The 22,689-nt window shown below is 39.1% G+C and overlaps 1 pseudogene; it reads right to left on the bottom strand.

Moving 5' to 3' along the window:
* Positions 1 to 5,415: 5,415 nt before the first annotated feature.
* LOC130037041 (uncharacterized) lies at positions 5,416 to 5,512 on the bottom strand (annotated as a pseudogene).
* Between the last annotated feature and the right edge of the window lie 17,177 nt (positions 5,513 to 22,689).

Genomic DNA, 22,689 nt, shown 5'->3' with positions numbered 1-22,689 from the left:
AACCTATTATAAAACTTGTTAGAGGTTAATTGATACCAAACAAGAAAATTGAGGACTGTTGTGTAGCTTCTTTGATAATTTATTTTTCTCTTAGTAGCTTGTAGTGGCAGTGGTATATTCTATAATAAACAGGATTGCGTTTTTAAAATGTTGAATGCCTAAGGTATATAAAAGAGGCAAAATAAAATGAGTAAATCTGTACACAATGAACACTTTTGTTGTTTCTTTAGGAATTGCTTGGATGAAAACTGTAGATGGGTAGCATGTATTTATGTAGCTGGAGATAGGGATCAGGGGTGGTGTGGACTGCAGGGGAGGGTGGAAAGATGGGAAGAGATTATAAGTGTGTGTGTTTATGAGTGCTATTGTGTGAGAATGTTGAGTTTATAAGAATTCATGCATGCATGTGTGAGTAAGAAAGAGAGAGAGAGAGAGAGAGAGAGAGAGAAAGAGAATGAGTGTGTGTGCATGTATCCGTGTGTGTGTTTTCTTAGAAAAATCCTATATTTCACCTGAACTACTGTACCAAGTGATGCTGTCATTCATTATGAGAATGTAATAAAAAATTTTATTAAATTCAGGTGGTGAAATATGTTGGCCTTTAAGCCCTTCCCCTCCTCCAATTCATCAAATTCTTCTTATAATTTTCATTTACTCCCTGACCTCTTCAGGACTCAATTGGATTCAATCTGCCACATCCAAATTTATCTCTTTTAGAAAAAGTAATTAGATTAAAATATAAATCACACTATTGTTAACATTCAAGTGGGTTCTAATGATAATTAATAATTTCTATTCATAGAAGTACTTATTCAGGCCACACAATAAGGCAAAATTCAGAATATTGGACAGAAGTCAATTATTTCTCAAGCAGAACTAGCTATATTATAGCCATTCTAAAGATGTTAGAAATTTGCAGTCCAGACATTAGAGGTTCATGCTATAAGTAAAATATTTCTTGTTTTCTCACCTGAATCCTATTCTCGATAATAATAATTGAATAAATGAATAAGTGACAGAAATAATTGAATGTCGTTTTCTTCACTTGAAGGTTTTATTCACAGATCTTGTCTCATAAAAATTATTCAGAAAACATTATATTAAACAAACATTCCATGGTGATTAATCAGAATTCTTATGTTTGAAAGTGACAAACTCATACCACACTCATTTTAAACTAAGAAGATACTTGATTCATGTACCTATAAAGCTGGAGTACCCTCTAGGTATGGTTGGGCCCAAAGAGTTGATTTTTATTTATTTACTTATTGATTGATTGAGTGATTGACTGAATCACCATGACTGGTTGACTGAATCACCATTGAGTGATTGACTGAATCACTGGGACATAAAGAGATACAAAGCTGTTCATGAGTAGGTTTCAGTCATACAGTGTTCCAAGACCCATTGCTCCATCAGTGAACATTTCCCACCTACAGTGTCCCCAGTTTTCCCCCTGAAATCCTTTCACTCCCTCTCTCTCTCCTCACCCCCGCCCCCTGTCTCTCCCTTTCTTCTACCTATCTACCTATCTACCGATCTCTCCCTTTTGAGGCATCATGGTTTACAACACAGGAACTGATAGGTTACCATGTTTCTTCCTTTACCTATTTTCACTTCACAGTTCTTTTCCAGCATCATCATTTCCAAACTATCTTTGTCATAGTGGTCTCTTCTCGATCCCAACTGCCATCTCCCGCAGCCCATAAGGTAGGCTTCTAACAGTGGACCAATCATCCTGGCCCTTATTTCTACTGTCCTAAGGTATTAATCTAAAGTTATGTTTTTTCATATCCCACAAATGAATGTAATCCTATATCTGTCTGTCTCCTTCTGACTCATCACACTCAGCATGATACTCTTCATGTACATCCATTTATAAGCATACTTCATAACTTCATTTTCACTAACAGCTGCATAGTATTCCATTGTTTAGATATACCATAGTTTCTCTAACTAATCATTGAGAATTCTTGGGCATACAAGTTGTTTGCAGATTCTCACTATTGTGAATAGTGCTGCAATGAACATAGAAGTGCAGATAGCATTTCTGCTGTGTGTTTTGGGGCCTGGGAGTATATTGCCAAAGTGGTATTGCTGGATTCATGGAAGCTCAATTTGTAGCTTTCTGAGAAATACCCATATCGTTTTCCGAAAAGGCTGAACCAATCGGCATCCCCACCAACAGTGAAGAAGAGACCCTTTCTCCCCACTTCCATGCTGACATTGGTTGCTCTTGTTCTTTTTGATGTGTGTCAATCTCTGTGGTGTGAGATATCTCATTGCTGTTTGGATTTGTATCTCCCTGATGATTCGTGATGTAGAAAATTTTACCTCTGTTTTTTGGTCATTTGTATTTATTCTTTGAGGAAGTTTCTGTTCGTTTCTTCTCCTCATGTTTTGGTGGGGTTGGATGTCTTTTTCTCATAAAGTTCTACCAGTGCCATATATATCTTGGGTTATATACAATAAGGGGTTAATTGTATGGGTATTGCATAAATAATTTTCCCCCATTATGAGGGCTGTCTTTTTATCATGGTCACCATTTTTTCTGAGTTGCAGAAACTTCTTGGTTTAATGTAGTCTCATTTGGTTATCTTCACTTCCTCTTCCTTGGTCAGTGGTGTATCATTCTAGAAGTTTCCCTTAGCTTTAATGTCATGGAGGGCTCTTCCCACATTTTTCTCCATATATCTTAAGAACTCAGGTATGATATTGAGGTCTCTAATTCATTTGATCTGACTTTGTGCCTGGCACTATAAAGAGGTCTGAGTTAAACTTTTTTTGCATGTTGCTGACCAGTTTTCCCAGCAGCACTTGTTGAAGAGACTTCCTTGCTCAACTTCATATTTATTGAGCCTTTATGATACATTAGGTAATAATAATCTGAGGGCCAGCGTCAGGATATTTGACTATATTCCATTGACCTGAGGACTCTCTTTATCTGAATATCATGCTAATTTGATTACTACGACTTTCTAGTAGGGTTTGAAGTTGGGGAAGGTGTTCCCTTCTTCTTTTTACCAAAGATTGCTTTAGCTCATCATGGGAGTTTATTGTTGTGTATGAGTTTCAAGAGGGTTTAATCGATTTCTTTGAAAAATGTTATGGGTATCCTTATAGAAAGTGCATTAAATATTTATAGCGCTTTGGGGTGTATTGCCATTTTGACAGTGTTAATCCTCTCAATCAATGAACATGGGATGTGATTCCATTTCCTCATATCCTCTTTTATTTCATGAAGTAGTGTTTTGTAGAGTGTTTTTGGTATAGGTCCTTAACCTTTTTAGTTGATTCTAGTATACTTGATTTTCTGAGGTTATTGTGAATGGGTTTGTTTTTCGCCTATCTCTTTTTTCTCTTTCATTAATAGTATTTGGGAAAGCCATGGACTATTGGATATTGATTTTGTAATATGCTACTTTAGTAAACAAATCTATTCTTCCCAGGAGCTTTTTGGTAGATTTTTTGGGATTTTCTAAGAATACTATCATGTCATCTCCAAATAGTAAAAGCTTGAGTTCTTCCTTTTTTTATCTGGATGCCCTTGATATCTTTTTCTTACCAAAATCATATGGCAAATACTTCAAGTACTATGTTGAATAGGAGTGGTGAGAGTGGGTAACTTGTTTTGTGCCTGATTGTATTTTGGGAATCTAGCTCATTGATTTTTCTCCAAGCCTTTAGTTTTTCCCCGTTGAGAATAATGCTTGGTGTGGGTTTGTAGTAATTTGCTTTGACTAGATGGAGGAAAGTACTTTCGACTCCCATTTTGTTGAGAGTTTTTCATCATGAATGGGTGCTGGATCTCATCAAATGCTTTATCTACATCTATTGATATTATCATATGATTTTTATCTTTATTTTATTGAGATGGTGTATTCTGTTGATTGACTAGAGAATGTTAAGCCATCCTTGCATCCCCAAGATAAACCTACTTGGTCATAGAGTGTGACCTTTTGTTGAGTTTCTGATTTCTCTTTGCTGGTATAATCTTGAGGATCTTTGCATCTGTATTTATCAAAGAAATAGGTCTGTAATTTTCTTTTTTGTGGTTTCTCTGTCTTATTTGAATATCAGGGTGATCTTTGTCTCATAGAAATTGTTTGGGAGTATTTCTGTTTCTTCAATTTCCTGGAAAATCTTAAAAAATGTTGGCAGTAGGTCCTCTTGAAAGGTTTGAAATACTTCATTAGTGAATCCATTTGGGCCTGGGCTCCTGTTTTTGGGGATACTTTTGATTATCATTTCAATTTCCTTGTAGTGATGGGTTCGAGTTTTCAAAATATTCTTGGTTCAGCCTTGGGAGGTAATTGGAATCCAGTAATTTATCAATTTATTCAAGATTCTCTAATTTCCTGCTTTAAATATTCTCAAAATAATCTCTGATGATCCTATGGATTTTGTAGTTTCTATTATGATGCCCCCCTTTGCATTTCTGATTCGGTTTATTAGGATTCTTTCTCTTTTCTTCTTTGTCAGTCTTGCTAGTAGTTTATTGATCTTATTTATTTTCTCAAAGAACCATGTCTTGCTTTTGTTGGTCTTCTGAATTGTATTTTGGGATTATATCTCATTGATTTCTTCTCCAGGTTTTATTATTTCTTTCCTCCTGGCTAGTTTGGACTACTTTTCTTGGTCATTTTCCAAAATCTTGAGCTGTAAGTTATTTTTGTAGGCCCTTTCTTTCTTCCAGTTGAATTCTGGCGGAGCTATAAACTTTCCTCTTAGAACTGCTTTTGCTCTGTCCCACAAGTTCTGGTAGTTCCTCGTTGTCATTTTTTCTGGAATCTTTTTATTTCCTCTTTGATTTCTTCTCTACACCAATGGTTGTTTATTACTTCCCTCAAATAAAATATTTTCTTGCCAAGTTTTTGTCTGTTTGATCTATTGAGAAGTGAGAAAGTACTGTTGAAATCTCCATCTAGCATTGTGTTGCTATCAATGTTTTTCTTTAAGTCTATTAGAAGTTGTTTTTACGTATTTTGCTGATCTGTCATTAGGAGCATATACATTGAGGAGGGTGAGTTCTTTCTGATGTACAGATCCCATGATCATTAAGAAATGACCTTCACTGTCTCTTATAACCTTTAGCATGAAGTCCATGTGGTCTGATACTAGTATTGCCACTGCAGCTTTTTGGAGGTGTTCTTTTCTTGAAGAATCATTTTCTAGCCTTTGACTTTGAGCCCATGGTTGCTTTGATTATTCAGATGTGTTTCTTCCAGGCAGCAGAATGTTGGGTTCAGTTTTCTATTTCATCCTGCCATCCTGTGCCTCTGAATTGGTGCATTTAGTCCATTGACATTGAGAGAGATCATTGTGATGGGGATTTTTGCTATCTTTATGTCGAAATTTGGAGTACTTGTGGGGCTTGTCTTAGCTTAAAGTAGCCCTGTTAATTCTTAATGCAACAAAAATATGGAACACTTTACAAGTTGGCCTGTCATCTCTGTGTAAGGATCATGCTAATCTCTATATCATTTCAATTTTAGTATATGTGTTGCCAAACTGAGTATAAGAGCTGATTTTTTCCCCTATTTTTCTCTTATGATTTCTTTGAGTGTTGTCCTTACTCACTCCTATGGCAGACAGTGATTCCCAATCTAGGAAGGTATTTCAAAGCAGCTTGAAGTGATAAATTTAGAACATTAATGTCCCAGAAGGAAAAGTATGGTTTTTAACATATTATCTTTTACCATACCCAGGGCATCAGTTTTGCAAAATAATCCTTTTGGAAGATGGAGAATCAGTGTTGTTTAATGCTCTTCCCTGAAATCTTCATTAAGAAAATTAAACTGGAGCCTTTTGCTATTCTCACCTCGGTCCCGTGTACATCTCCAGAAAACGGTGGATGACGTTGTCCGCACCTTGACCACCTTGAAAGTAAGTAGGATTTTTCTCCTGAAGGAAGAGGTGAGAAGCATATTGATGATTTCATTCCACTTTATTACAAGTTCAACTTGAAGGGAAGGTGAGACTCATGAGGCTCCTGTAAAGGACAGAAAAAGGGTCTCAATGTAATTTAATGGCCCAGACACATTAACAACACAGATGACTCAAAGTAACCTGTGTGCATCTTTGTATGTATAGTGAGTTTTATATCTACTCATAGTGATTCTCAGTCATTCCACATGGGCAAAACAGACCTGTAATTAAAAATCTAGTTCTCTGAGCAGAATGAGCTTTCTTAGGTGATTGAACATGTGTGTAATATTTTATTACTAAGCACATACAACTGTTTGAATGATGTGTACTTTTCGATCAAAATTTAAGTCCAAATATCTCTGAAATGGCAGTCTCCTGATGCCGCACCTGGCTTTCCTCACTGGGGCCCCTTGGAGGGGGTGGGTTGAGTTTCCCTCACCACCCCGAGCAGAGACCTGGCAGCTGAAGATCTCTGCAACCAGCCATAGTTATGCTTAAGACCACTCTCACCACACTTGAAGGATCCTCATGCATGAAGGAACTGGCAGAGGAACCCAGGTGTGCGGGACACGGGGCTGAGACATTCAAGACTGCTCGGACCATGAATGGGCCTCCTCCATCCAGATCCCCCATCTTCCAGTAGCTAAGTGTTACACCCACGGACTGCCTCTGGAGCCATGTAATCCCATCAATGTTGATAAGATAACAACTCATATTGTCCAGTTCTCTTTCTCGGAGAACATGGCAGGTTACCAAGCGTATCTTGCCTACATGGCAGAGACTGGCAAGTTACCCGTGGTGTGTTCTATATGCCAAAACCCAGTAACAATGAAGTATCTCATTTCCCTGACCGTGAAAAAACCTCCAATGTGGCACTTGCTAAAATCTCAGGGCTAGGACGAATGGAGATGTAACTGGTGCATGATACCAGTATTCCTCCCACCATGCCCCCAAACATGCCTTTGTGGCAGGGCATTCTCTTTTGTTCTCTGGGGCCATGGCATGCCAGAGAGCCACTCGTGGTGGGCAACTCATGGTCTTGGCTGGCAGGACGAATGGGCTGGTTTTACCCCTCACCCCCAATCCCACGAGGCCGTAGTTGCCCTGTCACCCTAGCTCATACCTGGCTGTCCAATAATCTCTGAGGTGGTGGGCATCGTGCCGCCAGGGGGGAGAAAGGCAGAAGCGACAAATACCCTTTCCCACCTGAGGGAGAATGGTGCCGTAGCTTAATGCATAGTTTAGTCACTTTTCTGCCAAAAGCCTCTGGGTTCCGAATTGGATCCACGTGCCTCTGGTGCTGTGGTCGTGCCGGATAGCCTCTTGTGGGGGTCAAATCGTGATCTTGGTGGGGCAGAAAGAATGGCTCTATGGCCTACTTTTGGCATGCATCTCCCACCCAGAGCGGGTCCTCCAAATACCCTTTAGTTGGTGTTCTGGCCTCTATCTGAGCTGCCTTTCCCCCCAGCATGTGATGTCGGCTTCCAAGGCCTGGAGCAAACCTCCTAGTCCTTATCACTCTATTCTTGGGTATTAGTCTCTTATTCTGTTACTTTATATTCCACAGATGAGTACAATCTTTCGATGTCTGTCCATATCTTTCTGACTCATTTCACTTACTATGTTGATCCACTTTATGCAAATTTCATGACTTCTTATTTTCTAACAGCTGCATAGAATTCCACTGTGTAGATGAAACAAAGTGTCATTAACAAGTCATCTGTTCTTGGGCACTAGGGGTTTTTTTCCCCAGATTTTGGCTATTGTGAACAGTGCAGCAATGAACATACAAGTGCATATGTCATTTCGGCTGTACTTTGTTGCCTCTCCAGGCTATATTTCCAGGAGTGATATTGCTGGGTCAAATGAGAGCTCAATTTCTAGTATTCGGAGAACCGTTCATACTGTTTTCCAAAACGGCTGAACCTGTCCGCATTTCCACCAGCAGTGAAGGAGAGTCCCTTTTTCCCCACATCCACGGCAACACCGGTAGCTTTTGTTCTTTTGGATGTGGGTCAGTTTCAGTGGTGTGATGTGATATCTCTTTGTTGGTTGTACCTGCATTTCCCTGATGATTAGTGATGAAGAGCATTTTTCATGTGCCTTTTGGCCATTTGGTATCTTCTTTGAGAAAGTTACTGTTCATTTCATCATCCCATTTTCTGATGGGGTTGCATGATTTCTTCTTGTAGAGTTCAACCAGAGCCTTGTATATCATTGATATCAACCCCTTATTACATAGGCATTGGGTGAATATCCTTTCCCATTCTGTAGATTGTCTTTGTATTCTGGTCACTGTTTCTTTTGAGGTGCAGAAGCTACTTAATTTAAGATAGTCCCCTTTGTTCATCTCTGTTTTCACTTTTTTGGCCAGTGGCATGTTATCTTTGAAGATACCTTTAGCTTCAATGTCGTGGAGGGTTTTGCCCACCTTGTCTTCAATGTACCTGATGAATTCTGTTCTGATGTTGAGGTCTTTGACCCATTTTCATCTGACTTTTGTGCTTGCTGTTAGGTAGAGGTTTGAGCCCATTTTATTGCATGTCGCTGTCCAGTTTTTCCAGCACCGTTTGTTAAAGAAGTCTTTCTTGCTCCACTTCACATTTATTGCTCCCTTATCAAAGATTAGATGAACATATATTTGAAGGTGTGTGTCAGTATATTCAATGATGTTCCATTGGTCGGCGGCTCTGCCTTTGTTCCAGTACCATGCTGTTTTAATTATTATCGCTTTGTAGTAGAGTTTGAGGTTGGGGAAGGTGAGGCCTCCCATCGTCTTTTTCCCAAGAATTGCTTTAGCTATTCGTGGGCGTTTGTTGTTCCATATGAATTTCAGGAGTGATTGATAAACTTCTTTGAAGCATATTATGGGTATCTTTATAGGGATCACATTGAATTTGTACAATGCTTTGGGGAGTATTGTCATTTTGACAATGTTAATTCTCTCAATACATAAGCAGGAGATATGTTTCCATTTCTTCGTGTCCTCTTATTTTCTGTTGTATAGGTCCTTCACTTCCTTAGTTGAGGTGATTCTGAGATACTTGATTTTCTGAGGCATGACTGTGAATGGGTTGCTTTCTTCATGTCACTTTCTTCTCTCTCATTATTTGCATATAGAAAAGCCATAGACTTTTGGGTATTGATTTTATAGCCTGCAACTTTACCATATAAATCTATTGTTTCTAGGAGTTTTTTGGTAGAGGGTTTAGAATACTCTAAATATAGTATCACATCTTCTGTGAATAGTGAGAGCCTGATTTCTACTTTTCCTACATGACTGCCCTTAATATCTTTTTTTATATAACTCCTATTGCAAGTACTTCCAGTACTATATTCAACAGAAGTGCCAAAATGAATTTTTTTCTTTTTGGGTCACACCCTGCGATGCTCAGGAGTTATTCCTGGTTCATGCACTCAGGAATTACTCCTGGCGGTACTCGAGGGACCGTATGGGATGCTGGGAATCGAACTTAGTTTGGTTGCGTGCAACGCAAACGTCCTACACCCTGTTTATTGCTCCAGCCCCCAAAATGAATTTTTACTAAACATTTTCTATCTGTAAATTTCTATGCTAAGAACAGTGGTATAAACGGTGATATCTGAGTAATTTACAAGTAGATTATGAAGACAGATAATATAAAGAATTTCTTTGTATGAATTTCCAAAATGTGTAGCTTTTATTAAATATGTTAAGAATGAACCGGAGGTCTTGATTATACCATGAAAGTGATTTCCCTGTTAGAAGTTACCCTTCTAAAATGCAATAAAGTGACATATTTTGAAAATGTTGATTATTCGTTCATTAATTCAATGAATATTTGTTAGTCTGGGGGTGCAGTGCCTCCAGGAAGTCAACCTGCACCCTCGAGGTGAGTGCATCTACAGTCTAATGGTGCCATCATGCTGCCTGATAACCCCAGATTTCCACTGTGCCTCTGGCTGGATCCCAACACCTTAGGACTAAGTTTCCCAAGAAATTAAACTCCCAAAAGATATGTGGGAGTCATGTTCACAAACCACCCCTGGCTCAGCTATACAAGCTAATGTATAGGTCTTGCATAAGTGACCCATAAATAAATCTTGAAAGAGATCAAAAGTCACAGTTAACCTTGGACCTGCACAGGGCAGAACATACTAGGGTAAATCGGAGGGCGGCAGGTTAGTTTGTTGCCCACGCAACCAGAACTCAGGGCAGCCACTTGCTCCCACAAACCAAAATCTCCACCATGCCCTAGTCTCTTTACATTGACTCAGGATGGATTTCACTGAAATATAACAGCTGAAATTTCGGATATGCGGGTTTTGTGACTGAAATCTCCAGGCTTTCTCTGAGTCAGGATGGGCAGCCCACCCTCACTGCCCTGTACTTATGGAAGCCGCAGCAGTCATGTCCATACCTCAAAGCAACTCCAGCCTTACCTTCCTGATAAAAATACTCAATTCCGGGGCTGAAGCGATAGCACAGTGGGTAGGATGTTTGCCTTACATGCGGCAGACCCGGGTTCGAATATCAGCATCCCATATGGTTCCCTGAGCTCCGCCAGGAGTAATTCCTGAGTGCAGAGCCAGGAATAACTCCTGAGCATCGCCGGATGTGACACCCCCAATAAAAATACTAAATTCCTTGAACAAACATGATGACCTCTTAGTACCTGTATGAGAACAATAATGCACAAAATTAAAAGGAGAGAGAACGAATTTAAAGAGCCTGCCATAGAGACAGGCTGGGGGTGGGGTAGGGTGTTGGGGGATGTTGTAGGGAACCAGGGACATTGGTGGTGGGAAATTTACACTAGTGGAGAGAAGCATGTTGGATCGTTGTATGACAGGAAGCAAATTATGAATAGTTTGTAATGGTCTATCTCACAGATATTCAATAAAAATTTAAAAATATATATCCTTAATTGGTAGCTCAGACTATTGATAGAACTTTGAAAACCAGCATATCTATTTTTGTGTTCTCAGTAGGAAAAAAAATTGTTACTCACCTGTGTGCCAATAGCTTGAAGAATGCTAAACCGAAAGATACATCAATGCTTGTCTCTGGCATGAGTACTGTAATTTCAGGTATGTTATGTTTCAGAATCAGTTCATGGACAAGAAGTCAAGAGAAGCAGTGGCAAAGAGCAACAATGTTGAATGGATAATGTTTGAGGAGCTTGCAAGGGAGACTAAAGATTTGGCATGAGAAGAGGGAAAAAAACGAAGAGTTAAGTATTAATAAGTATCATGACAAAAATGCAAGGGAGGACATTTTTTGGAAATCGTCACACTCTGTTGAGCTTTTGGTGAGGTAAGTATTAGAAAGTATCTTTCCCATTTAGTGGTAAAAAGGTAACTTTGATGGGTGCATTTAAAAAAATTACTTTAATAATTAGAATCACCAAGAGATACACAGTTACAAGGTTGCTCATAATTGAGTTTCAGTCATATAATGTTCTAGCACCCTTCCAGTAAAATGGGGGTGTTTTTGAAGGAATATCCCTGGTGCGAAGACTAGGGCATCTGAATCTTAACACATTTCACCAAATATATGATCTGTACTCACATGATTTACACTGTCTCCCCTGATCTTTGATTTACGTTTTCATGCAATATTTCCTTGTGAAACTCACCAAAAGTGAGGGTCCCTATTTAAGACAAGTACATGTTTCTCTGACATTATATATTTTTTGGTTGCTGAGAGAGTCTCTAAAGCAATGCTCAGGAGGTGTGGGGGCCCCACAGGCAATTCTCAGAAAACGTGTCCATGGTGCTTGGGGTCCTCTGAGGCTATACAGTCTTTGATACTCTGGCAATCAGGTGGTGCTGGGAGTCAAATTGAGAGCATGTGAGACAAGTGCTATAAGCACTACACTATCTCCTGCGGCCCTGGTTATTAGATTTATGTCAGCATTTCGAGGTCCTCCCTTTTGTCAGAAAGCAGAAACTTGTGCAGGAGAAAGTGGAAGAAACCTTAGGGTTTAGCTAGGTTGACTGAGTAGATGGTGATACTATTAAGATTGGAACATAAAGTAAAAATAAAACAAGAGAAAGATCTAACAATAGCAAACAGGGCTATATTGCTCAAAAAGTTTAGAAACAGGCACAGTGGCAAGTAGTTTTAAAAAGCATCCAGGAGAGAATACAGTATTGTGAGTGAACGAATCTACTATATGGATTCATCTCATCCTTGAAATGGAAAAGGACAATGTGTTACAGTTACAAATTTACAAATAAGATATATACCATCATATATTTCATCATATATTTCTGCTGTGTTCCTATGCTTTACCAAGTATTATTCTAATTTTTAAATTTACTTTAATCATTAAAAGAGTATTTCTCTACATTAATCTTTTTAATGAAATGTTTCATTAAAAATGTTTTTTAAAAAATTTATTTAAAATGTTTTATTAAAATGTTATTTAAAAAGAAACATATGGGCCACATAGTTAGTGCAATTTGTAGAGGGTTTGTATGCAGCGAATCTGAGTTCAATCCCCAGAATCCTGAGCCTTCCGGAAGTGATCTCTGCATACAGAGTCAAAAGTGAGCCCGGAGCACATATGGGTGCGCTCCCTTCACCACAAAAAAGGAAGAAAAGAAAAACATATAACTCATACTTGAGTAACATAGAGGTTAAGGGTGCTAATTCCTGTATAATTTTTGAAAGCCCCCAAAATTATTAGATAGTTTGCTATTGACCAAGAAGATGTTTTTTTAATAGTATTTACTTACATTGTCTAAGTAGTGATATGTGTGGTATAGAAATCTGTACATTGTGATACATTTTAAAAAATTATAATGCATTTTATAATGGACTTTATAATACATTTGTATTTTATAGTAATAAGTGATAAATTATATTTCTGCTTTTGTGGGGTATTGGGGCCATAGTATGTGGTGCTTGGGACTTCTGACTCTGTGCTCAAGGGTCATTCCTGGTGGAGCCAGCCATTAATTTGGGTTGACTGTGTGCATGGTAATTGCTTTAATCCCTATACTAAGTCTGGGGTCCAATCAAATAAATTATCTGAATATATTTTATACATTCATGGCATACTTTTTCTTAGATTCTTTGATATATCTAGGATATATTGATCATCTTTAGGAAAAGATATTACCTGATTTTTAAATATTTGTAATTTGTGGGGAAATTTTAATTTCTCATGTTAATTTGTGCTCTTTGTCTACTAGTGAGCTTGAAAATTGCTCTTGTGTGGTACTACGTGGAAAATAGTATGCTAAGCGAAATGAGTCAGAAAGAGAGGGACAGACATAGAAAGGTTGCATTCATCTGGGTAACATAAAATAACAAAATAAGAGACTAACAACCAAGAACAGCTGTGATAAATATCAGGTTGTTCACTCCATGGCTTAGAGGCCAGTTGCATTCTCTAAGGGTAAAGGCAGCGCAGATAGAGAAGGGAGCACCCAATAAAGGGTGCTGGGAAGATCTGCCCAGGAAGGGAGATGCCTGCTGAAAGTAGTCTAAGGCCCGAACAGGATTGCCACCCAATGTCTCTTCTGCAGACCACAGCACCCAAAGGGAGAGACAGAACAAAAGGGAGTGCCCTACCAAAGAGGCAGGGTGGGATGGGGATGGGGGTTGGGAGGGATACTGGGATTGTTTAGAGTGGAGAATGGGCACTGGTGCTGGGATGGGTACCCGATCATTGTATTACTGAAACCCAAGCACAACAACTTGTAAGTCTACAGCTGTACCTCATGGTGTTTCACTAATGAAACAAAAAAAAATTTTAAAAAGGAAATTGCTCTTGTGTTTACTAGTCATTTACACTTCTTTCAATACAGATTATATGATCATGGTTTATGCTTATTTTTTCTATACAAGTTTACTAGCTAAATACTGATTTATTTCACAGCACTAATTTATTAAAAACATTCATACATTGCCTATCATATTAATTCCCAGAATTTGTTGGTTTTACTTGTTTTTTGATCACGTAATTTGAATTTTAAATTTTTCTTTCAGATTCTAAAATTTTGACACAAATGAGCATACGTTTTTCTTTATCTTCTACAGTTTTAAACTGAGAACAACTGTTTGTTTTGTACAAATAAGACACCTGTGCATTTACAAGCGGTAGGGCGTTCGCCTTACAAGCGGCCAACATGGCCGACCCGAGTTCGATTCCTCCGCCCCTCTCGGAGAGCCTGGCAAGCTACCGAGAGTATTCGATATGCCAAACACAGTAACAACAAAGTCTCCAATGGAGACGTTACTGGGCCCGCTCGAGCAAATCGGCGATCAACGGGAGGGCATTTACCTTTACCTTTACCTTTATATTTACATTTTAACACATCTCGATTCATCTACAACTTATCATAGTAAATGTTGTCATATTGAAAGAAACCACCATTTTTTTTCAATCATAGCACTGTAGCACTATGCTCCCGCGATGCATCAATTTGCTCAAGCGGGAACCAGTAACATCTTACAAGAAATTGTGAGACTTGTTGCCACTGGTTTTGGCCTATCGAATACGTCATGGCTAGCTTGCCAAGCTTTTGCTATATGGACAAGATACTCTGGGTAGCTTGCCGGGCAGAGGAATCAGATTCAGGATTGGCCTCCTGCATTGCAAATGCCCTACCCGCTGTGCTTTAAACGTTATATAAAATATACTAGTAATACCAAATGTTGTTTCTTTAACAGTGCAATATAAACGATTATTTCGTAATTTTCTTGATGTGTTAATGAAATAGCTAAGCTCTTGAGTATCATGGGAGCATTTTTCTAACACAAGAGTCTGACGAAGTTGAAACTGTTATAACCGTCTTGTAGGATTCCATCTCCCTAGCCTGCTTCATTCTACCCCGCTCTCTATCCAATCCGGTCTTCTTCTTGGGATTCTGACCTCCTGATTGGCTAGCCTCTACCTTTAAACTGCCTACTTTATGACATCATTCTCCCACCAAACCAACCACCAACTGGTAGAATCTTGGGAGTCCCATGTAGTTGTTTGTAAACAAATTTGAATCATCATGGCAAGTGACGAGTGACCAATGACGAATCACCAGTGAGCAGTCATCTGTACTGAACACTTGCGGTCTTAAGCCGCTTCAGTGTTCAGACGTACTCTCGTACCGTCTCCTCTTCTCGTCTACCTTTCATCGGTATTTCCTCTTCTCTGACCATGGCAGGTAAAGAATAATACATTTCAACGCTTTTTATTAGATATATCCTCCCTAAACTTAGCAGTCAAGTAAAAACAACATGTAGTAATGAAAGAAAGTATTCAAGTAGAATTTTATAAGCCTCATTTTAGCTTGACTTGGACATTTGCTGTGTGATTTTTGACATTAGCTTTCGTTCTCTCATATACAAAGTGCTTTTCCTCATTGATAACATTATATTTTAGAAATATTTACAAGCTCAAATACACATATATATGTATGAATGTTGATTCTCTGTGTTTCTTTTTGTTTTTAATAGAGAATTTTACATAATATCCATTGAAAAAAATATAAATCAGAGACAGTATTTTGACAGAAACACAAAATGTAGATGCTGTGGAAAACTGTTAATATATACTAGCATGTTTTCTCTGTAATGGTCTCTCCACTTGTATTTATACTTCAGTAGTTTAAATATAGTGCTATTACACAGTAATAATCATTTATCTTTGAGTTTTCTATTTAAACCAGGTAATAAGAAAATATGGGGCATGGGGAAAATGTGGAGTGCTGAGCGGTAGAGAGGCAAGCCCTCAAAGGTAAGAAAGTTTGGGATCACTTTCTTCAAACATTGACCAATAGAACCAAGACGATATGAGGGAGAATAAAATAGGAAAGAAAGAAAGAAAGAATATGGACGGCGATTATCAAGGAAGGGGAAAACATTTGGACAGAATGTTGAAGAGAACCAAAGATTTAAAATCAAAAAAGAAAGAATATATATTAAATATGCTGAGATGAATACACTGAGAACAAGTCAAAGCAATTTACTTCAAAAAATGCCAGGACTAGAAAGTATACTATGCCTTGATTAGAGTACCAGTAGGAAAAGCAGTTTATCAGAAAGCCATCCTTGCTGGCTTTTTTCCTTATTATCTCTTAGAACACAGTACTTCGTACTTGACAATTTGGAATATAAACACGCTTTAGAGATGATGCTTCCCATATATAGCTAATAGTGGTTATCTAGGGGGTTTGAAGACAATAAATCTTCAATGTTTTTATTACGTTCTGGTTTTTAAGTACACGTACAGTCAGCCTGTTAAAATTTTTAAAAAATGGTTTATTCTAACATGAATCAGGAGAATTGATTCATTTGTGTGGTAAGTAGGTTCCAGGTTAAAGCTGCTTGTCATCTTTACAAATGTTATTTCATGTAATTTTTTCTTCCTAATATGAGAGTATTTTGATAATAGTCAACTTCTGTTTTTAGATCCTAAGAGGACATAGAAAAATCAAGTCTCACATGTCTAATTACACATTTTTGTCATATTTGTGAATTCTGAGTTTTCCTACATTAAAGATATTTTATTGGATTTTGGTGCTCATTTATTAAACATTGAGAAGAACTTTTTCCTGACTGCTAAAGATAATTCTAATCTAGGTGTTGAAAGTAAATTTGTAATATTTTATGATCACTTTTTAAATTGTCTTTGTGTTTCTTGTTTGATAAAGTGAAATCCTATGCCATTTTAACAGGTGTTGTTTGCTGGTTAATAATTCAAAGGTATTGATGAGAATAATTTTTTTTGTAACTACAAAGTTTTTTTCTGTATTTTACTCATTTAAAACATTTCTTGACTATGAAATACAATCACGTTTATTCCTATTTTCTTTTTGTTATGTAGTTACTGGTAAATCTTTTCTGTTTGATGGACTGGTACAGTGTGCACTCAAAAATCACCTTCTATTCCATTTTTTGGCTAGCATATTTTTCTAAAATAGAATATACTTTTCATATTGTATATGTGGAACAATTTATTAATAACCTTATTGGACTGTTTTATTTGGTTTTGTTTGAGACCACATCCACTGTTATTCAGGGCTTACGCTTGGGTCTGCTCTCAATAACTTACTGTACTATGCTCCTTGCTACAGAGCCCAGATTTCATTGATATCTATATACTTCTTTTTCAGTTCTGTGATACATATTTTTCATTACGTTTTCTTTATACTTCCTCCTATGTAAACCATATGAAATGTAAAAATTATATTCATGTATGCATTATTATTCTTAGAGTTATTAGTAACTACATTTTAGATAAACAACTTAAGTCACAGAGTTTCAATAAAGTTTTCCTTCCAAAAACATTTCTTGGGAAAAACTCAAGTAGTCATTTTTGAAGTGGATCAAAAATGAGGGTAACCTTCAATGCATCAACAAGATTAAGTCATAAGTGAACCGTAAGTAACAGATATTCATTGCACAAGTCAAATGGAAACCTGATGATTACAATTGTAATAGTTGTAAAGACCCCAAATGCCTATATTAAAGTAAGGTATCTTCCTAACGGTTTCTGCAATGTAGAGGTCATGCAGAGTCCTGGAAAAAAGTCCACATGCTTAGGTTCCGTAACTTGGAAATTCATAAGCGACAGAGAGATAGTACTGGAGAGGGGATGAGGCACTTGCCTTGTACATAGCCAATCTAGTTGAATCTCTGTCACTGCATACACTCTTCTGAATGTTATAAGGGGTCACTCCAGAGTGTAGAGCCAGAAAGAGCCCAAGATCACTGTCAGTTATTGGTCCAAAATCTACTCCTTACCACGCCCAATAAAAATGATTGGAAAACATGAAGTCACTTTGTCATTTCTGGCCCTCAGGTTTCTTCTTGTCCAGAGAAAGTTACCCATTCTCTTAGACTTCCTAGTTTGGAAAAGCTTCCCTTATAGGAAATAACATATGTGTCAATAGGAGAGCAAGCTTCAGGCATTGCTGGGGTAAGGAGAAACTATCTGTAAGCAAGAAATCCAATTACAGACACGATCACCTGGTCCTTCTAGAGTTCTGTGTTTATTTGGGAGCACGATATCAAATATACAAAGTGCCAAAAGGTTCCAGGCTCTGAATCACCCCAAATTGTTGAAATTTTGGAAACTCAATTGACTGTTGGTATTAGAAGCATCTCGATGGCTTAAATTTTAAGTTCATATTGTTCCTCTGAGCATTGAAGGAGATTATTAGTCTCACAGATTTTTTTCATCATCCTATTGTTCCTTACAGAAAATTTTCAAAATCCATCTGTAATTGGGTTGGAGCGATAGCACAGCGGGTAGGGCGTTCGCCTTACACGCGGCCAACATGGCCGACCCGAGTTCGATTCCTCCGCCCCTCTCGGAGAGCCCGGCAAGCTACCGAGAGTATTCGATATGCCAGACACAGTAACAACAAAGTCTCCAATGGAGACGTTACTGGGCCCGCTCGAGCAAATCGATGATCAACGGGAGGGCCTTTACCTTTACCTTTATCTGTAATTGGAACTTCACATACTCGGCAGCATTCCCTTCCCGTGGTGAACGATGCAGCTTCCCTAACAGGAAGTGTCTGCAACTACGCCAGAGAATCTGCTCCAGCTGGTAGTTCTGCTTGGCTCCTGCCCTCAGCCTCTGGCACCTCTTTTCAACCACTGATGGGTAGTGTCTAACTTTACCAACATTTCAGCACAACAATGCTATCTGGAGTGTTTAAACCAGAGTCATATATCCACCTCAGCTTCTTCCTATACTAGTGTTTTGGAATGGGATAATTCAGGAAATGCTGAAGAGAAGTCTTCTATGGGAGACTTTTCTGTGACTGTCGTTGACCAAGACACCGCTGTCTCTTCCATGTCTAAGGCAGCTCGCTATGAGAGAACCCTAGATACCTACAACACGGTGTCTGTGTACCCATCACTTTCTGCCAGACTTGTTGAGAGAACACCGTCTCGGTATCCATATCAGAGTCAAAGTCTGTCACTTCCCTACCAGGACCGAAGCCAGGTGTATTACAATCATCAAGGAGGTCTGGGAACTCTCCTTTCTGGCCTGCAGTCCTATGACTCCATGTCATACACAGAACAAAATGGCTCTGCCCCCCAAGCTTACAGGAACTCATCTAGAGAAATGGTTATGGTTCTGAAGTAGGTCCGGCCCCCAAATAACCAAACACCAACCACTTCCTCTGGAATCGACTTCTCTGTGTCTGCTCAACCCATCACAGAATCGAGTTATCAAGGTGAGTTAAACTGAGAGGAGGGAAAGAAAATTCAAAAATTGGGGTCAAAAAAGAGGAAAACTGTCCATAGACAGGTGGTATTTAAATACACTGAGATTTTTAAGTTTACGAAATGAAGTTAACTAAACTAAGTTCATGTTTACTCCCTTCACTCATTTTACAACATGTTATTTTCACACTCAACATAAGATCTGCTAATGGAAATTGGAAGTTATGATAGTATAATGGATATCTAGGTTTCATATAATGAAACTTCAGGAGCACACAAAAGAATGCCACATTTTTCCCTAGTTGTTTCATATATTTTTTAATTTTTATTAGTTAAACATCTTGAGGCACAGTTGTAGACTTACAAATTATTGTGCTTAGATTTAATTTATACAATGATGTAGTACCTATCTCTCCACCAGTGCCCATTCTCCACAACCACGGGTCCCATTATTCCTCCCACCACCCATCCCCCCAATTCCAACCAGCCTCTGTGGCAGGGAATGCCACATTTTACACTGTTCTAGTTCAGCAGTCCTCCAGAATTACCACACTAAAAGTAAAATACAAGTCTTACACTAGTATTTTGTTATTTTCTTAAGAAGTTTCAGAACTCTTATTGTAATGGTACCTCTTTAACTTTCCCTTCCATTAATGAACAGCAAGGTTCTGAATACACTTGTGGTTCAGAGATTCTGTCACAAATCATGAAACCTAAAAACTTTTCTTTAGCACAAATATCATGCAGAATTAGTACTTCATTCATACTCTTATTATATGATATTAATCTCCTTATTTTTCCATGAAAGTGAATAAATTGAGAGTAAAATACATTACAATGCTAAGCTCTGTATGGCATTTATTAGTTTAAAAGACTGTAATTTTTCTTTTAAAAAAAGCTTTTGTTTGTAGGAGGTTGAATCTGTGTCACAGTCCGAAGTGCTCACGGATTAGTCCTGGGTCTGTGTTAGGGATCACTGCTGAAGATGCTTAGGAGATCATATGGGATACGAAAGATCAAACTGAGGTCAGCTGATCGCAGAGCCAGTGCCTTACCAAATGGACTATCTCTCTGTCCCAAGTCTCTTATTTTTAAAGTTAGTTTACGTAGAAACTCAAATACAAAGAAAACCAAAAAACAACAGCACCACATGACAAACAGTAAGAACTACAAGATTTACCTCCAAACTTCAAGCACAGGGCCTTGTCCATTATCCGTAGAATACCCAGTAACAATGCCTTGCCTGTTGCTGGTAGGTGCACAGTTGTTGCACCACTAGTTTTGTGGAGGGAATATCTCATTTCGCAGGCACTGATTTCTTCCTTCCTTCCTTTGTAGTGATGAATTTACTGGGGATGGAGACGTCCCTGGCATGGAAACCTTCAGGTCAGATATTTGGTCTGACACAAATTTCCAAATTGCCCACATGTTGCCGTAGCAGGATTCAAAGACCTGAGCGTAATCCACCACCTGAATTTGGGGAAGTTCCCATAATATCTCCAGACCAAAGTAACCTGGGGCTTACCCCAACTCCAACTCAGGAACAAAAGGTTAAGAATTTTGATCAGATGAAAACTGGGCTTTCAAAACCTCTGGATACCTACCGATCCCAGTAGACCTATATCAATGAAAAGATCTGCAGGTAATGAACAGCACTGACACCATCACTCTGAAGCAGGTGCAAGAAAATTCAAGTGGCACTAAGGGGACCTCCCATCCAACACGGAAGAACAAAAGGGAGTCTTCTGAACCTCTTGAGGGAGAAACGAAGGCCAAAATCCAGCCAAAGGTCCGAGAATGCTTGCTATGGGGGGCTGGGATTGTTCGTAATGCAGCAGTAAGTGAGAGGTGTCCTGTGACCAAGGCCAAGACTAACAGCAAACCTCACAAAGCTGCCTCCAGCAGGATCAGCAAGACAAAGAGCCATGGGCAGGAGAAGATAAAAAACACCAGAGAAAATTCTAAGAAAGCTAAGGAGTGTAAGCAGCCAGGGAACAAGATAAAGGCAGAAGAAAAGCCCACCATTGGCAAGATGAAATGCAAGAAAAGTCAACCTGAGCTTTGCCAAGAGGCCGTTAAAAAGCCCCGCCTCTACCTAGGCATACACATGCTGGATTCTGTCCAAGTGTTTCATGTTCTGGGGAAGAAGAGTGATCCAAAACCTGGAATCTCTTCCTCCCAGGTCCTGAGTAGCTCAAAGAAGCTTAAAGATGTCAAGCCATCCTTAGCTGTCAAGCCATGGCTAGGTGCTACATGGGATGGAAAAGCCTTGAGAAAACTCAGGTCAAAGCACACAAACCAAGTAGCAGTGCTGAAAAACGCTCATCTCCAACCCAGTCTGAGCTGCCACCTCCTGGGAAGGTCAAATTGGTACCTTTGCCGTATCTTACCATGGAGAGGCCACAAGCTCGACCTGTTCCTCGGAGATGACAATCTGTGACCTCACATCTTCCTGCGGCAGATTACCCTGCCAAACCTGGCTCTACCAATGCACCTCAGCCAAATGCTGCCAATTCTTCACGGTCAACCACTGCATTTTTGTCTGGTTCTGCCAAACCTGCTCAGTTCATTACAACCAACCCATCTCGACCAGGTTTGCAGAACCCTAGTAGCCAGCCAATTCTTCACCCTGCAGCTCCTAGACCTGCTCCCTACAAGACAGCAGCTGGCACTTCTCTCCAGTGGGAGCCTCCTCCTGTCTCTGTGAAAAAGCGGCAGTGGTCACCTAAACGTCAGAGTCAGTTTCTCCTCTAAGACTTCTCTTTCCAACCGATTCCGTGGAGAAAGCCCAATGTTCCCGAGCCTGTCATGTCAAAGCCCATCACCAAAGAGCAGAGACCAGAGCGTGAGGCTATGAAAACGAAGGCTCAGCAGGAGCGTGAGAACAGTGCCAAACACACAGCTTTGAGGGAAATTGTAGTTCTTTATTGAGAGGGAAAAATAGAAGGACATCTCTCTCTACTATGGCTATGTAATGTGAGAGCTGGAATGGTATATTCCACTTTAGGTACCAGATGGTGCCCTAGGCAAACACTGAAATGCCAGACACATTTTACTTATTCTAATATATTTTTTCAAATAAAAGACATGCATCATAGTTAATTGGTTGTTAATAAAACTTCTGAATTTAAAGATGCTGTCAACTGTGGTTGTTTTGGGGAGTGGCTGGGGGTTAAAGGATGCGATGGGAAACAATGGGAAGTTAGAGATAGGAAAAAGGGGGAATAGACAAGACTCTAAGAAATACAAACTTGGTCCAGGGTTATAAAGCCCATAAGAGGAGAAATTGCATGGGCCTGATGAAGAGTGGCGTAGGGTCAGAGGAAGAGTATAGCTGACAGGGCATTTTCTCTGCAAGCAAGAAGGACTCAGTTCATTTCCTGCAATCTTTTATGGTCCCCAGAGACCCACCAGATGTGAAACTTGAGCACAGAGCCAGGAGTATGACCAGAGCACAGTCATGTATGCCCCATCCCTGGTGTCCTCGAAAAAAAAATGGGAGAAATGGCACGATCTGAGGTTTTCGGGTTAAAAGAATAAATTTGGAATAGGCTGAGGAAGGCGATGAGTCTAAGATGACCAGACGAGAA

The sequence above is a fragment of the Sorex fumeus genome, unplaced genomic scaffold (assembly GCF_029834395.1).
Source record: "Sorex fumeus unplaced genomic scaffold, SorFum_2.1 ptg000070l, whole genome shotgun sequence".
Taxonomy (NCBI): Eukaryota; Metazoa; Chordata; class Mammalia; order Eulipotyphla; family Soricidae; genus Sorex; species Sorex fumeus.
This window is presented reverse-complemented; position numbering and strand designations above follow the sequence as displayed.